The sequence below is a fragment of the Pseudophryne corroboree genome, chromosome 1 (assembly GCF_028390025.1).
Source record: "Pseudophryne corroboree isolate aPseCor3 chromosome 1, aPseCor3.hap2, whole genome shotgun sequence".
NCBI lineage: Eukaryota > Metazoa > Chordata > Amphibia > Anura > Myobatrachidae > Pseudophryne > Pseudophryne corroboree.
The window spans coordinates 1055115802-1055134796 of NC_086444.1; positions in this window are offsets into that span (position 1 = coordinate 1055115802).

Below are 18995 nucleotides of genomic sequence, written 5' to 3' on the forward strand. Positions count from 1 at the left end.
GTAGGCCGGAGGAGGTGGAACTGTGTTCCGTCTCCAAGTGGAACTGACGGAACACAGTTCCGCCCCGTTCCGGCTCACTTTAACCCCTGTGTAATAGGCATTTCGGTGTGTGGCATAATGTGTAATGGGCATTACAGTGTGTGGCATAATGTGTAATGGGTGTTACGGTGTCTGGCATAATGTGTAATGGGCATTACTATGTGTAGCATAATGTGTAATAAGCAGTACGTTGCGTGGCATAATGTGTAATAAGCATTACGGTGTGTGGCATAATGTCTAAAGGGCATTACGGTGTTTGGCATAATGTGTAAGGGGCATTATGGTGCATGGCATAATGTGGCCATGCCCCTATTGTCATGTAGCCACTCCTCTAGTTTTGTTTGACCACGTCCCCTCATGACACGTGACCATGCCCATTTTTACTATCAGTACCACTAAGAAAAAATTCTGCTTGCACAACTGGTTTCATAGGAGGGTATCCGGACTCCAGGTCGACAACAAAAAGGTCGACACACATTAGGTCGACGCCAATTAGTCGACACACCTTAGGTCGACATGGACAAAAGGTCGACATGGAAAAAGGTCGACATGAGTTTTTCACAATTTTTTTCTTTTTTGGAACCTTTTCATACTTAACGATCCACATGAACTACGATTGGAACGGTAATCTGTGCCGAGCGAAGCGGAGCGAAGGCACCATGCCCGAAGCATGGCGAGCGAAGCGAGCCATACGAGGGGATGCGGTGCACTAATTGGGGTTCCCGGTCACTCTACGAAGAAAACGACACCAAAAAAACATAAAAAACTCATGTCGACCTTTTTCCATGTCGACCTTGTTCCTGTCGACCATTTGTTCATGTCGACCTTTTGTCCATGTCGACCTAAGGTGTGCCGACCAATTGGCGTCGACCTAAGGTGTGTCGACCTTTTTGTTGTCGACCTGGAGTCCCAGACCCTCATAGGAGTGCTATTTTTGCTTGTGCTGAGAGGTATGAGGGTCCTCAGAGCATTTGCTTCCAGCTGCTTGTGCCAAGTCGGCTTTCTAAACTCGTGCAGATCAAAGTAAAGGCCAGACTGCGCTGCAATGCAAGTGACGACATGCGTGTGGCTATTTAAGAAAATCTTTATTATTAAAATACAATAAAAGAGTCTCCAGCAATGCATCTGTGTGTATTGCGTATCGTGGTCGAAGAATATCTTTCAGGGGTTTTTTTATGTGAATAAAATTATGAATTTATTATTGTAAATGTAATATTCTTGACGGGTAATGGCGTGAATGGGTGATTTTCAATTTTTTTATACTGTATGCCTATTTATTTTTCGGTAAGTTGTTCATTGAGGTTCGGATGGATGCTTTTTCATTTTTATAATATGAGTTTTAGGTCGGTAGGTGTGTATGGTAATATCCCATGAGGCTTATGTTCCAATGGACCTATTTACAACAATTTCTAGTGCAAAGTTATCATTCAAAGTAATAATACTTGACAAAGGGTACAAGAGGAAATTCTGAAAACTGAAGGGGTACGAATACTTAAAAGGTTCAAAACCACTGGTTGGATTTACCGATATATAAAAGAACATTTGCCAGGTTCAGATTACACAGAAAGCGTGTGATGCCTTTGGGTTGTTATATTGGCGCATTAGGTATTCCCTCAATGGGTGCACTGTTGTCATGGAGCTCTAATTCCTTGGTAATCCGGGGTTATGTCTGGGAAATAATAGTCCACAATGGGTAACAGTACCTTTGAATATCTGCTCAGTAATTAAGGCATATGCAGAACTCTCTCTTTGGAAATGCTTTTGCGAAATAGGAGTAAATATACAGTATATCACTTAAACCATTTATTAAGTACATTTTATCTTTTTTTAAAACATCTACTCGTTGACATTTCAACCTTTCACCTACAGACTGCTTACTATTTTTAAGAATTGACAATCATAACTGTTTTTATGTATTGTGTTTGTGTCATTGTTGCCACTTAATTTTTACTTAAAGGGTCACACTTTCTTCTTATGTTTTTGTTTTCTTTTCCTACTCAATAATAATTTATTAAATATTAAAAAATGGTATGTCCTGAGACAAACATGTGCATACCCGGCAGTGCATGTCGAACTGAGGACATGCCATTCCCAACGATTCTACAGATGATGATGATGACGATGATGATGATGACGATGATGATGATGATGATTATTATTATTATTATTATTATTACTATTGTTGTAAGGCGTGCACACACCCCTCACCTCCCTGCCAACAGATCTCAAACAACAGAGAGGGGACAGATCAGCAGTGGAGAAATCTGCTTCCTGTTACTTTGTGTCACTATCAGTGGCAAATTTTACCTAGGGTGTCCCCCCCCCCCCCCCCCCACCCCCCCCACCCCCGGCCAGTAAAATTAGACACCTCGGCTCATGTCAGTGAGTCAGATGCAGCTCATGAGACTGCACTGGCTACATTGTGACTGGCAGTGTAGACTGTGACATTACAGGCAGTCCCATTGTTGAGGTATGTCCTCCCTCTGGGACTGTCAGACTGGACTGCGATTAGCAGAGAGCGTACTTCCTGTAGGAAGCCACTCATTGCCTATTGGGCAGCCCTAGCCAGCTTCTATGGGCTGCAGTCAATGCAGTACAGCATTTACACGGCATAACCAGGTTGGTTTTGCTTTGTATATGATTTACACTTTAAAAATCCAACCAGACTTGCATGAAATTCCGCACTTCCTACTTCTCGCAGGCTAGTACATTTAGCCCATGGTCTTTTTCGGTTCAGTGCTTTAGAGTTTTATCTGTTTATATGTGAATACTTTGAGCTAGAGATACATACCCTCCAACATTTTACACATAAAAATCGGTACAAATTCGAAAAAGGGTTTTCCTACACTTTCAACGGAAGTTTGGAGAGCCAAAAATCGGTACAGAGCTTTAATAAAAAGGTACTGTACCTCCCAAAAAGGTACAGTTGGAGGGTATGGAGATACATGTTAAACGCATAATTTTAAGGTCAGTGGGTACATAGGGCCTAATTCAGTAAGGATAGCAAATTCTGCTAATTAGCAGAATTTGCTATCCTTTGGAGCGCATGCTTTGGGCCGCCCATCGCTGGGCAAGGCCACCCTGCATGCTGACCGCCGCCTCCCCCAGTTCAACAAACAGAAATTGCAAACGGTTCGCAATTTCTGCTTATTAGCAGAAACTGTGGAAGCCTCCTGCTGGCACAGCTTAGCTGCGCCCATAGGAGTCCCGCCGCCATGTTCGCGATCACCGTGGCTGCGTGTGATGTATTGCAGACGCCATGATCACGCCCCAGTTTGGCCGCCTCTGCCATTTTCTGCGCCCCCCGCATCTTTTTCTCAAAAATTCTGGAATCTGAATTAGGCCCATAGCCTTTCTTTGGTGTAGTACATGCAGGAGATAGAACCATTTCTTTTGTCACTACTAGTTGTTGTATCGTGAATCATAGTTGCCAACTCCCCAGGAGAGGGACTACAGTATTTGGGGAAGTCCTTCCAGCCCCTCGGATAGTTTGCATCTTTCCTGCATGCTGCATGCTGCCCACTGCTACGGTGAATCGCTGCAAAACATTGCAGGGACGGGGCCGTGATGACTCAATCCATAGCATCACATCTGCCTCTCTGTCACCTGGACCTTCCCCTCAGTGGATCTCTGATATGGTTATGGCTGAATCCAAGTTGGCTAAAGGGCTTGTGATGTCACCACCACGTGACCAGCGACAAGAGGGGATAGGAGCAAGGTCAGAACATGGGACTAGAAATTGTATATGCTCAGGCTCGCTACGCTTCGGGCTCAGTGGCAAGCGAAGCAAGTAGTTGTCGACATGGATTGTGATAGTGCTATCTCACCGGCCTTGCTCCCCCCTATAACTCACTTGGATCTAGCACACTGGCATATTTATAATGGGTGCAGTGTGTGCGGTGCACATGTGCCCCTGACTCCAGGGGAACCCACACGCTGCACCCATTTCTTAAATACTCACCCCTCCAGATTCCCACGCCAACGGCAGCAGCACTGTTCAATCACTGCAGCTGCCATTTTCATGGTGTTTTGCGCATGCTCAGTAGAGAAATCACTGGGAAAATGGCCACGTGCCATTTTCCCGGAGATCTGTGCATGCGCATTAAAGTCTAGGCTCAGACTCTACAGCGTTGCCAACAGAGAGGAGGGGGCCCGGAGGAGGAGGCTGCATATGGGCCTCCTCCTCTCTTAAATTACCCCTGATTTAGTATCTACCTCTCTTGTATGCCTCCCACCAAAAGCTGGCAAGTATGTCGTGACTATCTGATGTCATGCACATAGAATAAATGTTTTCAGTGCAGAGAGACGAGCTGCTATCTGTGAGTATATACAAAACATTACACTCCTACACTGTCTGACCTTTCATCAGAGCAGACAGGACAAGGATGCCGAGCTGATGTTCGGTCACAATGACATCACTTTGGAATATCAGTTACAGTACTTTTTCAATGAGTAGTAAATGTATTATCCTCTACTCAGCACAGACAGCTCCCTATGTTAGCATGAAATTAATACATGAATAAAGTGGACAGTGTAGGTCTTTGAGTGGGTGTCTGGGGTGACTCTGGGCTGTACTGCAGCACTATACCCCAGCGGACCCCTTAATACACATCTTTTTTATATACAGTATAGATAAACATATAAATATATAAATGAACATACAAACACATACCACATAGGCAAAAGAGAAAGGTGCTAGAAGATCATGTAACCTGTACAGGGTTGGCAACAGGGTGGTGGTCAAAGGGGACACCTGTACCAGGCCCCGAGGATCAGAGGGGCCCTAAGTATACGCCGGTTAGTGCCTGGCAGGGATGTGAGCCGTTTTTACCAAATAAGACAGCGAGCTGTAGTGACAGGAGCCTCTCACACACAGTGACTGTGCGGCGTGAGTGTGCCTGCTCTTCCGGGTCCAGCTCTGTTGCAGGCAGTTACGGACATGGCAGCAGCTCCCCTGGCCAGGATTCCTGTACCCTGCGCCAGTCTCTTCTGTTGGGATGTGATGGCTGCATGGTACCTGCTGTGCGGTGTTCGGGTCTGGATACTGGGGAGTGCAGCACAGGGGAGTCTCTGACCGGGGTAAGAGTGGATTGGTGAGGGGATACAAGGCTTTGGGATGGGGTGGGGGAGCTGGAAATGCAGCATGGAGTCACTGGGGAGAGACAAACTGTGGTGTGTGGGGGAGGAAAAAATGACATACATATATATATATATATATATATATAGCTATAGATATATATGCAGTATCCAAAAGGCTAGCACCCTCCTTCACTAGACTCAACAGCCCTGGTGCACATTTTCATAATTCCCATACTCCATAGAATGGCACCAATCGGTCTTTCAAAAAGATGACAGGGACAAGCTTCCTTAGCAAGCTTTCAGGCTTTAATGTCCTTCGTCTGTACACATTACCTGACGAAGGGCATTAAAGCCCGAAAGCTTGCTAAGAAAACTTGTCTGTGTCATCTTTTTGAAAGGCCGATGGGTGCCATTCTGTGGAGTATGATATATATATATATATATATATATATATATATACACACAATGCACAAAGATAGCGGCACTCCAAGCAAAATGATACTAAGCAGCATGTAATGGCAACGTTTCAATGCCTGTATAGAATCACGGCATTTATTTTCAAACATTTTCTTATATAGCGCAGCAAATTCAGTTGCATTTTTATATATATATATATACTAGGTGATTCATCGCACCCTACGGGCACTCTTCACACCGTCGTAAGGAACTACGCCCCCTTAACCCTTGCACGCCCTTGTGGCGTGCAATATTTGTATTATATGGAGTATTACCTCTAATAATTGTGTGAGTGGTTAAATATTGCACGGACAAAGGGCGTGCGATGGTTAAGGGGTCGCAACGGCGTGAACAGCACATGCAGGGCCTGATGAATCACCTAGTAGGTGCTGTGGTTGGGTAAGTGGTGGGGGTGGGGGAGACGCGGATGCACACCCACTGCACTGCACCTCACTGTCACCTTTTACATTGATTCAGCGTCCAGACATTACCCTCCGCGATATCACCCACTCTATCTGTTACATTAGCCATCTCGAGTCTTCCAGGCCGGCAGCCCAGGTGCTGTGTTGCGGAGTCACGGCCTCTGGGGATCTAGGTATGGCTGTGGCGGGGAGGCACTTCTGTGACATCACGCGCAGAGGAGGCTCCGGGGCTCAGAGAGTATGCAGTGCAGAGAGGGCTATGAAAGCCTTCCACTGCGCCGCTTTCATACACATCTATGCCGGTGGCCACAGCAGCTTTTGTTCCACCTGCGACGTGGCTAGGGAGTGGTGATTGTTGATGCCGGAGGGGGCAGGCGGACTGGCAGCAGGATATAGGATGCTGCAGTAAAAGGATTTTTTGTTTTCCCTATCTGAGATGCAGAGACTTGCTGCAGATGCAGTGGCATACCCTCCAGCTGGACCTTTTTGGCAGGTACAGTACCTTTTTTTATGGTCTGTACTGATTTTTGGCTCTCCAAATCTCCATTGAAAGTATAGGAAAAGGGACTGTACCCATGGCCGTGCCCCCTTTTCGAATTTGTGGCGATTTTTATGTGTAAATTGTTGGAGGGTATGTTGCTGCAGATGCAGTGGAACTATTTTGGGGTGTGGACCTGGAGCTGCACCTCCATCAGCCCCATTGTTAATCTTGCTCTGGGAACACACAGCAGCAAAAGGGCAGAGCCTCCCATTTGATGTAACCTGTGTGGGTGGGCGTTTCTTGCCCAATCAGCTGTGGACTGGGTGTGATAGACCTGCTGCTAACCCAATGAGAGCTTCTAGCCACGCCCAGCGTTATCCACACAGTCACAGAGTGACAGATCTGGGCTATTATATAGGAGATATACAGATGGAGCCCTCCTCATCTATCCCTTTAATAGGATCAATTGAGCCAGGGCAGTCAGACTTAATCCCCTGCTGTAATGACTTAATCCCCTGATGTATTGTTCTCTGTATTGTATTGCATCTGAGAACAATAGGCGCAGCAGAGAAGCCCAGATGAACGATGCTCCATCTGCGTATATATATATATATATATATATATATATATCACCCAATAAAGAAGGCACTTCAAGGCACATGTGCGTGTGTGTGTGTGTGTGTGTGTGTGCGCATATATATATATATATATATATATATATATATATATACACACACACACACAGAGAAAACCACAGCACTCACCACCCCAGAACACCCCAGTACAGCTATGCACTTACCACTCACAGGGTGGGGTGCATGTAACACAGCACTCTCCACCACAAAAGCAGGGTACACAGCTGTACTTACCACTCACAGGGCGGGGTGCATGTAGCCCATGACCACATCGCTCAAATAAATATAAACAAAAAACTCAGCACTCACCAAAGTAAGCTCACTTATCCTCAACAATTCAATAAATAAATGATGGGGGTTTAGTTAGTGGATTGGCCAATGCACGGAAGCCTGCATACCGATAATATATACATACATACATACATACATACATACATACATACATACATACAATAATGTAGTCTGAGGGGGCCCCAGAGATATTTCTTCCCCTGATTTCTGTTGCCAGCCCTGAACACACAATGTGGGCATGTGTCATTTGCAAGATTTCACACTATGCATACTGTACGTATAGGTAAACGTACCCATCTCTGCATTCTGCGGCTTATTCGACTTTACATTGAAACCAGATTTACAGGTACTGGATGACAGTAAATGAATGTGTGTCTGTTATTAATTATGCCTATGGTACTGATGTAAAAGTGAGTGCTTACATATATTGGCAGGGTTGGACTGGGCAAAGGGGGCAATTGAGGCCCTCCTCTAGGGATCAGGTACTAGACTGCACTTAAATTATATATTATACATATGTTACCTTATACTGTACTGCACAGGAATATGATGTCTTTTCTACAGAGCATTGCTGTTATTAATCTGCTACATTATCATATCATCCATGCGCTAGCAGTATTTACTATATATATTTATAAAGAGGCCAAGCCCATGCACTGTCTAATTGGCAATCCAATTTGATAGCTGGCCACACCCTCAGGATACTGGTCACACCCCTAAGCATGGGCCCCTACCACTACATACCCCCGATGGGCCCATCATGGCTCTGCATATGGGTGAATCTTTCCACACATCTACACCCTACAGTTGTTGTTCAGCTTACAGTAATTGCATATAATAGGGTCACACAGATGTGTCCAAACTGGTTGGAAGTAACAAGCAGGGCACAAAAAAAGGAAAAACAGTCACAGATTTTAAAGAAAATGTAAGGATTCTTCAGCCTTTCTCAATAGGCAGGGCCGGTGCAAGGTTTCTAGGCGCCCTAGGCAAAGCTGCACAATAGTGCCCCTGCCTTCACCTATACCCTCCCCGCAGCTGCTCACATACTGTACACACTTGACTTTTTAAATTAGTATTAGATTTCTTTTTAGATTTACAACATAAATTATAGCAACAATAAATAACACTAACAGTAACAGCAATAACCTTGGCACAATTTATATATTTTTTAAAGTAAAAAAAACCTTCTGCACATATCCGTAAAACGGCTTGAATTACCCCAAAGGCAAGCTTGCACTTGCCTTTGGAATAATTATACACGGCGGAGTCACATTATTATGACCACCTCCTACATGTGATGTCGGCAGCGCGTAGACCATGAAGTACGCCACGTGTCTTGCGCTGGCTTGGTGTGTGTATATAAGGTGTGCGATAGGCCGTCTGCACACATATCACTCGTTGCTGTCATGGGTAAATGACGCGATTCATCAGAGTTGCAAAAAAGGGGTGATTATCAGGTTTTGGTCCAAGGGCGGCAGTATTTCTTAAACAGTGGAGTGTGTGAACTGTTCACATGCTGCTGCAGGTGTACTGTGACTGGACAAATGGCAACATTGCAAATAATTGATGTGGAAACTGCGGAGCACCACGTGCCACTGGTGTGAGAGGTGAATGTTGGCTACGAAGATGCGCGAGGGCCGACCGACACACTACAGTGGAGCAGCTGACCGTCACAATGAATCTGGGGCTAAAACAACAGCTCAGCTCCATCTAGCTGCTGAACATGATTCTGCGCACAGCGGTTACTCTGGCAATTAGTCATAATACTGTGACTTGACTGTGTGTGTGTGTGTGTGTGTGTGTGTGTGTGTGTGTGTGTGTGTGTGTGTGTAAAAAAAAAAGGGGCAGACTAGATGGGCCAAGTGGTTCTTATCTGCCGACAAATTCTATGTTTCTATGTATATACACACACACACACACACACACACATATATACACACAAGGCCGCCATCAGGTGGGGACTGCTGGGAGTGGAGACCTGGACAGAGATGGGGGCCCGCTTCTGCCTCAAACTTTGGGCGATGTGCAGGAAAGTCTTCTTAAACACAAGCCTTCCCTGCGCATCGACGTGTGACGTCACAGGGGTGGAGCACCACTGATGGGTTGCACCAGGGTAAACAGCTCCCAAAGTGCGCACCGGGACGGCTCCTAATCTCTCCACACAGCATTCAGGGTCCAGAAAAGTCCAATATACATTTCTAATAGCAACACTGCTTTTTGGTATCATACATGTTCACACCACTGCACAACAAGAACCACTATAGGACAGCTCATAAAATATTAATTTGGATACCAACTACCGTAAAAAAAAAAAAATGCATAACATCAAGATTACATCAACACTTTGAAGACTAACAGAAAAATATAACAATACAGGTTGAGTATCCCTTATCCAAAATGCTTGGGACCAGAAATATTTTGGATATCAGATTTTTCCGTATTTTGGAATAACTGCATACCATAATGAGATATCATGGTGATGGGACCCAAGTCTAAGCACAAAATGCATTTATGTTTCATATACACCATATACACACAGCCTGAATGTCATTTAATACAATATTTTTAATAACTTTGTGTATTAAACAAAGTTTGTGTACATTGAGCCATCAGAAAACAAAGGTTTCACTATCTCAGTCTCACTCCAAAAAATCTGTATTTCGGAATATTTGGATATGGGATACTCAACCTGTATTTTTCCTGCCAATAATCCAGCAATATAATACCACTATCTATTGGTACTGCACTTCTTTGATGGATCCCCTCTGAGAGCACCAATGAGGAAAGAATCTCATAGGCTTCTATCGGGTGATGTCAGGTTTAGCTGGCTTTAACCTAGCTATCGGAAGCCTGGAGGCCAGGTCTTAGTACATACGGTAAATGCTGTAAAACCCTGAAAACAGGGTTTTATCACATTTTTCCATTCCCAGAGTGAGATGTAATCTAAAAAACATCCCTGGATTGATTGTGACAGGTGGGGTAATGCCCTATATGCCATTAGTGAAAATATATAACATGGTGATGACCAGGGGCAGGGTGGCAACTTTCAGCCAGGGGGGCAAATGCAACCAAGTGGCCCTGGCTTTTCAGATTTAAATACAGGATCGGGCACACAGACACATATACAGAGACGGGACTGGCCATACAGACAGATATACAGAGACGGGACTGGCCATACAGACAGATATACAGAAGTGGGACAGCCACACTGACAGATATACAGAGACAGGATGGCCACAGTAACACATATACACACAGGACCAGTCACACTGACACATACACACACAGGACCAGTCACACTGACACATATACAGAGACAGGACCAGCCACACTAACACACATATACACAGGACTTGGCACACTAACACATATACTCACAGGACTGGGCACACTGACACATATACACAAAGGGCCGGCCACACTGACACATATACACACAGGACCGGCCACACTGACACATATACACACAGGACCGGCCACATTGACACATATACACAAAGGACCGGCCACACTGACACATATACACACAGGACCGGGCACACTGACACATATACACACAGGACCGGGCACACTGACACATATATACACAGGACCGGGCACACTGACACATATACACACAGGACCGGGCACACTGACACATATACACACAGGACCGGGCACACTGAAATGCACACAGAAAGGACCAGCCACACTGACACATATACAGACAGGAACGGCCACACTGACCACATATACAGTACACACAGAATCGGGAACACTGATACACATACAGAGAGGACCGGCCACACTGATACGTATACATACAGGACTGACCACACTGATACGTATACATACAGGACTGACCACACTGATACGTATACATACAGGACTGACCACACTGATACGTATACATACAGGACTGACCACACTGATACGTATACATACAGGACTGACCACACTGACAGATACAGCCCCTACAATAATAACACCACAGCACCTCCCACAGCAGCATAAGCAAACTCACCAGTTGTACATTGGCCTAGCCTCCTGTTCTTCCGTGGCTGCTCAGCTGTTCCTGCCCAATGACAGCTTGCTCAGCTCCCCAGCAGTGTCACACACACCGCACAGCAGCCTGACGTGCGTGCACATTACACCTGAGTGTCAGCTAGAGGAGCTTAGAGGGGTTGGGTATGGTATGCGGGCTGCCGGGTTCCCGGTGCTCAGTATACCGACACCGAGATCCCGGCATACAGAATGCCGACAGGGGGTGGCATTTTTAGCATTCGGGATTCCGATGTCGGCATGCTGACCCCCGGGATCCTGAGCGCCGACATACGAACTACATCCCTCTCTACCTGCCTCTCACATCTGTGCGTATATATATATATATGTATATATATATATATATATAGAGCTGGTGTTCGGCACTCCAGTTACATACTTAAAGGTAATAAAAGTCGGGTGCCCACCACAGACACATATATGCACTGGAAGTGGCAGCTACCACTGTTTGTATATATTGGAAGTAGTTTGCGGCGCACAGGCAATAATGGAATCCAAAACAATATGACTTCAAGTCATACAGTTTTGGATTCCATTAGTGCCTGAGAGTGCCGCCAACTACTTCCAATATATATATATATATATATATATATATATATATACATATATATATATATATATATATATATATATATATAGCCAAAAAATAAAATTCCATTGGTAACAAAGGGTTACCCTATCTGTTATATACCCCCAGAGCCGCTGCTGCTCCCCCCCCCCCCCCCCCCCGCACATGACACTTTAAGAATTGACACTGCGGTGTGTGCAGTGGTCAGCATCATGACACTTTACTCAATCCCCTGAAGAAGATAGCCGAAACAGCTGTCGGGATGTTAAGTATTTATTGGTTTTCATATGCTGCTATCATGTGTGCCATATGCTTGCTGTTTTTTTAAACATCACTGTTTATTTCATCATCAGTAAAAAGCAATTTTTTTTGCATTTAAGCAGTGTGCTGGTCTTTCTGAGTCTGATCCCTCTGGTGGTTATTCTTGGAATTTTTGCTACATTTTTATACTGACCGAGCACCAGCATCATTCATCATAGAAAGTGAGAAGCGGCTTCTTTTGTGGATTTTTCTACATATATATATATATATATATAGCCAAAAAATAAAATTCCATTGGTAACAAAGGGTTACCCTATCTGTTATATACCCCCAGAGCCGCTGCTGCTCCCCCCCCCCCCCCCGCTCCCCCCCTCCCCCTCCCACCCCTTTCTTTAGCTAGACTCCATGGGCCTACTGAACAAATTAGGCATGTAGCATGTTTAGAATGGATCATAAAGGGTAGGGGGGAAGAAAGAATATATGCGGGTAAGAGATCGCGGGGCGGGTGGCATAGTCTCGAGGAGGGGGGGGGGGCGGGCGGCAGCGGCAGGCAGCGCGTGGTATATACGGGAGACTGCACTCTGCATATACGAGGGTGTAGAGGTAAGGAGGATGATTGCGGAGGAGGGAGGGAGCAGACAGCGCATATAAGATGGGGTACACACACTTACACTGTGGCTGTGCTGCCGGCTGACTGATAAAAGTTGGGCGGCAGTCCCTGCTCCTCATCTCTTAAGGCGCTCAGCTACAATAATAATAAGGTAAGCATTCTTTTATCGCCAGCGTGAGTCGCCGCCCTCTAGTGGCCGGCGCCCAAAGGCAGCTGCCTAATGGTGGCGCCGGCCCTGTCAATAGGGGAATTGGAGGAGGCATTGTCAACATCCCACTAGATAAAAATACCTGCTCACGTCACAGTGAGTGGGGTTAGTAACAGGCAGTTACTGACTATAAGAGGGAATACCTTGTTGGCTAAGGTCCCGAAACCAATCTGTGATCACTTGGCGTGGGCAGTGAGGCGCATCCGTTAACAGTGACCATATCATACAGCCCATCAAGAGCTTTTGTAATCTGGTGAACCATTATGGAATAAATAGCACCTACTCTTCTGTATCAATGCCTATTTCCCTATAGATTGTAAGCTTGCGAGCAGGGCCTTCCTACCTCTATGACTGTCAGTTATTACCCAGTTTTGTTTTATCACTGTTTTTCCAATTGTAAAGTGCAACAGAATTCGCTGCGCTATATAAGAAATTGTTAGTAGTAGTAGTAATAGTAAAAGCTTTTGCCTTTACAGGTTCACTATTCCATATTCTAAACCATTTAGGAGAAATATGGGGGTAATTCCAAGTTGATCGCAGCAGGAATTCTGTTAGCAACTGGGCAAAACCATGTGCACTGCAGGGGGGGCAGATATAACATGTGCAGAGAGAGTTAGATTTGGGTGGGGTGTGTTCAATCTGCAATCTAATTTGCAGTGTAAAAATAAAGCAGACAGTATTTTCCCTGCACAGAAACAAAATAACCCACCCAAATCTAACTCTCTCTGTAAATGTTATATCTGCCACACCTGCAGTGCACATGGTTTTGCCCAACTGCTAAAAAATTTCCTGCTGCGATCAACTTGGAATTACCCCCTATATCAAGACTTGGAGAGAGATGAAGTATAAAGTTCCCCAAAACAACCAAACAGCCTGTTCTATACAGGCAAAATGCATAGATTGCTGAGCTACGGATTGGACACACGCTTTCAAACGCTGACCACTGTCGCCGATTTCTTCTGTCTGCCGGCAGACACCCGTTTCTAACCACCAGCACGAGACCCTATCAGCGGTCAAAGATACCACCCCACTTATAATAGCGGTGAATGCATTTTGGAAATCATCCTTATCAGCTACTACTGCCTAACACTGCCATATCCCCTGGCTGGAGAGACTTTGTATCCAGAATCTGACACAAGTAACAAGCATGCTTTAAAACATAGTATCAAATAGAAGTTAAATCTTCAAGCAATTTTGATGCACCTTTTTAGTAGACTAAACCGCACAAGCGTTTCTACTAAATTCCACAGAACCTTTTATTACACTCCTCAATTCTATCTTATATGTTGTTTAGTATTGTCATTGTTCAGTGTATGTATACCGGTATTAGGAATATACTTACATTTTTAATACACCTTTTTTTTTTTTATCCTTTATATATTACAGGTTGAGTCTCCCTTATCCAAAATGCTTGGGACCAGAGTTATTTTGGATATGGGATTTTTCCGTATTTTGGAATAATTGCATACCATAATGAGATATCATGGTGATGGGACCTAAATCTAAGCACAGAATGCATTTATGTTACATATACACCTTATACACACAGCCTGAAGGTAATTTTAGCCAATATTTTTTATAACTTTGTGCATTAAACAAAGTGTGTATACAGTAGCGGATCTTGCCACGGGCAAGCAGGACTTTTGCCCGGGGCGCCGCCATCCGGAGGGCGCAGGGCGCCATCCGGAGGGCGCCGCACCAGGGCAAGATCCGCTGCTGCTGTGTGCCCCCCGCGACCCGCTGCCCCCTGCTGCCGCTGGCCGCTGCCCCCCCCCCCCCGCTGCCGCTGTGAAGGGAAACTAGACGCGTACGCGTCTAGTTTCCCTTCGTGGAGAGGTCCTTTACTGTGCGGTGCGCGATGACGTCATCGCGCACCGCACATCATTTCAGTCTGTACAGGGGGCGTATATGACCACGCCCCCTGTACGAAGCCACGCCCCCTATTGCCACCCGGGGCGCACAGAACGCCAGAACCGGCCCTGTGTGTATACATTCACACAATTCATTTATGTTTCATATACACCTTATACACACAGCCTGAAGGTCATTTAATACAATATTTTTAATAACTTTGTGTATTAAACAAAGTTTGTGTACATTGAGTCACCAGAAAACAAAGGTTTCACTATCTCAATCTCACTCAAAAAAGTCCGTATTTCGGAATATTCCGTATTTCGGAATATTTGAATATGGGATACTCAACCTGTATACACCATATATAAAATTGTATTTTATTAATATTCTCTACAGTACACCTTTTTTCTTTTTATCCTTTATAAATTATACACCATATACAAAATTGTATTTTATTAATATTCTCTAGAGTTATTTGCATACTACAGCCATATACTTATATATTTTCTTTGTACTAATAAATAAATATTTATATATATATATATATATATATATATATATATATATTTTAATTATTACTTGTATATTTGTCCTTTGTTTAAAAGTAAGTGCTGGGAGCAACCAACATATATATACGCAACAGGGCTAGTAGAACCCCATATCCTCCATAGCTGCTATTTTAAACATAAGGTGTTAGCGCAGCCCTCACAACATTTCTAGTATTCTTCTTCCGGGAAGACCTTTACCAGCAATTGCCTCCAGAAAGTACACAGGGACCTGTGATGGTGGATTCGAGTGGGGACGAATTAATACTGTGTGAGGAGCAGAGGCGTCATGAGGCGGGTGCGGGGGGTGCGGCCCGCACCCGGACATCACTCTTCAGTGGGGTGACACCAAATAGAGCCGCCGCCGCGCACTCGCACTGCCACTGACTGTCACCTGCTGCTCCTCAGGCTCAGGCAGAGATCGCGGATAGCCGTTGGAAGCAGCAGGCACTGAACAGCGGCGGCCACTCACTCAGAAGGTGCGAGAACTGCAGTCACTGGAGGGGGAGTCTGGACCTCGGCAGCGGCGGGTTAGACAAACACGCGGATACCTGTCGGAGTTGCGGGACCGCTGCGGTGAGGACACTCGGCAGCGACTGTGGAGGAGGGGGGCAGTCGGCAGCGGCGGGAGAGGCAGGAATTTGACAGCAGTGGGGGAGTTGGATGAATAATTTATATATAGAGTAAGAGCTGCGGCTTCGCTTAGGGTATTACTGACTACCGCCAGCAATGGGTGTATGAGATATATATATATATACATATATATATATATATATATATATATATATATATATATAAAGATTTAATATTAATATGTATTATATTATTATATAAATATATTTATACATGAATATGTGTCTTTTAAATAGTTATACATTGATCTGTGTGATTTATATATATATATATATATATATATCTTATATATATATATATATTTGTTTTTTTTACACAAAGATTTTTCTCAGCGCCAGAAACATGTCCAGTATACAAGTTACCACAATGTTTCCAATTGACACGCCCCCCACTTAAGTATATTGGGGTGTCTGCTCCAACACTAAGTATAAGCAAGCGGTGGATGAGTCGCCTGCAGAAATTTATATATGATAAACACAGATAGGGTATTGTGGGCGTGAATTATATAAACCGACTATAATAGTATGTAAAAAGTATAACACATATTTATTAAAAACAGTAAGTATTGTGTTTAATAAATATTTTTTATACTTTTTACATACTATTATAGTTGGTTTATATAATTCACGACACCAGAGGTCGCCCACAATACCCTATCTGTGTTTATTGTATATATATATATATATATATATATATATATATATATATAAAAAGGCAGCGGCACTCCGGTAAAAGTTAAAACCTGTTCACGCCTTGACAAAGGGGCTACGAGCCCCAAAACGTTGGCACTATGTGACCACTTTTTTTTTATTCCACACTAAAATCATCTTTTAACGTTTACCGAAGTGCTGCTGCCTTTTTCCACGTTTATTTCATTACCAATTTGCGGAGGGCACCCGGGATTATTGCAGGTACACAGGGAGTGCCGGGCATATACATATATATATATATATATATATATATATATATATATATATATAGAATAGAGAAATCGGCGGCACTCAAGCAGGCTGGAACAATAATGCAAAATAGTGTCCCTTTATTCGCCTACATGTTTCGGGGATGCTCCCCGTCCTCAGGGCTAGACAACTTGTCTACCCCAACTTGCACCAGGCAGAGCACGTTATACACATTGCACCAGGTAGAACCCCTATACACATTGCGCCAGGTAGAGCACGTGACGTTATACACATTGCACCAGGTAGAACCTCCTATACACATTGGGCCAGGTAGAGCACATTATACACATTGCACCAGGTACAGCATGTTATACACATTGCAACAGGTAGAACCCCTTATACACATTGCGCCAGGTAGAGCATTTAGACACATTGCACCACCGCCCCAGACCCCCAGTCCAAAAACTAGTACAAAAACATTACTAAGGGTTCCGTGTGGTGTGATACAGAAGGAGGTCCATGGGGGTGACACCATGAGTCACCATACCGGGTGACACCAACCCTAGTGACGCCTCTGGTGAGGAGGAGGATGTACACAGTGAAAGGGGTGAGGAACCGGAGGATGAGGTCGACATCTTGCCTCTGTAGAGCCAGTTTGTGCGAGAGATTGATTGCTTCTTTTTTGGTGGGGGCCCAAACAAACCAGTCATTTCAGCCACAGTCGTGTGGCAGACCCTGTCGCTGAAATGATTGGTTTGTTAAAGTGTGCATGTCCTGTTTATACAACATAAGGGTGGGTGGGAGGGCCCAAGGACAATTCCATCTTGCACCTCTTTTACTTCTTTGCATTATGTGCTGTTTGGGGACTATTTTTTAAATCTGCCATCCTGTCTGACACTGCAGTGCCACTCCTAGATGTGCCAGGTGTTTGTGCCGCACACTTGTGTCGCTTAGCTTAGTCATACAGCCAGCGCCGTAACTACCTGTGTGCCAGGTGTGCCTGGCACACAGCGCAGTTACCCTGAGGGCTCACGGCCAGCGGCTTGTAATGAGTCAAATTGACTCATTACATGCCGCCTGTTGTGTGCCGTGCACCGCCCTGGAGGAGAGCAGCAGCGCCGGAGGCAGCGGAGAAGGAGGAGGAGGGCGGGGGACTGGAGCCGCAGCAGCGCTATGTCATTGGTAGTAGTAGCGCCGCTGCAGCAGTCCTCTCTCCTTCCGTATTGGCTGCCCGGCGCTGCTGTGAATGCTGGGATGCGGTTCCTTCATTCCAGCATTCTCAGCAGCAGGCATGCGGAAGGAGAGGGTATTGCTGCAGCGGCATCTCTACCAATTACATAGTGCTGCTGCAGCTCCAGTCCCCCTCCCTCCTCCTCCTCCTCCTTCTCCGCTGCCTGCATCGAGGGATCTGATCATCTGCCAGCACGAGGAGCCTGACTGCCAGCTGGGAGAGATGGTAAGTATCTCTGTCTCTCTTTCTCTCTCTCTCTCTCTCTCTTGTGTCTGCCGCAATGTGTAAAAAGGGGGACACTGTCTGCTGTAATGTGTAATAAGGGGGACGCTGTCTGCCGTAATGTGTAAAAAGGGGGACGCTGTCTGCCGTAATGTGTAATAAGGGGGGACGCTGTCTGCCGTAATGTGTAAAAAGGGGGACGCTGTCTGCCGTAATGTGTAAAAAGGGGACGCTGCCTGCCGTAATGTGTAATTTGGGGGATGCTGTCTGCCGTAATGTGTAAAAAGGGGGACGCTGTCTGCCGTAATGTGTAAAAAAGGGATGCTGTCTGCCGTAATGTGTAAAATGGGGGACGCTGTCTGCCGTAATGTGTATAAAGGGGGACACTGTCTGCCGTAATGTGTAAAAAAGGAGACGCTGTCTGCCGTAATGTGTAAAAAGGCACGCTGTCTGCCGTAATGTGTAAAAAGGGGGACGCTGTCTGCCGTAATGTGTAAAAAGGGGACGCTATCTGCTGTAA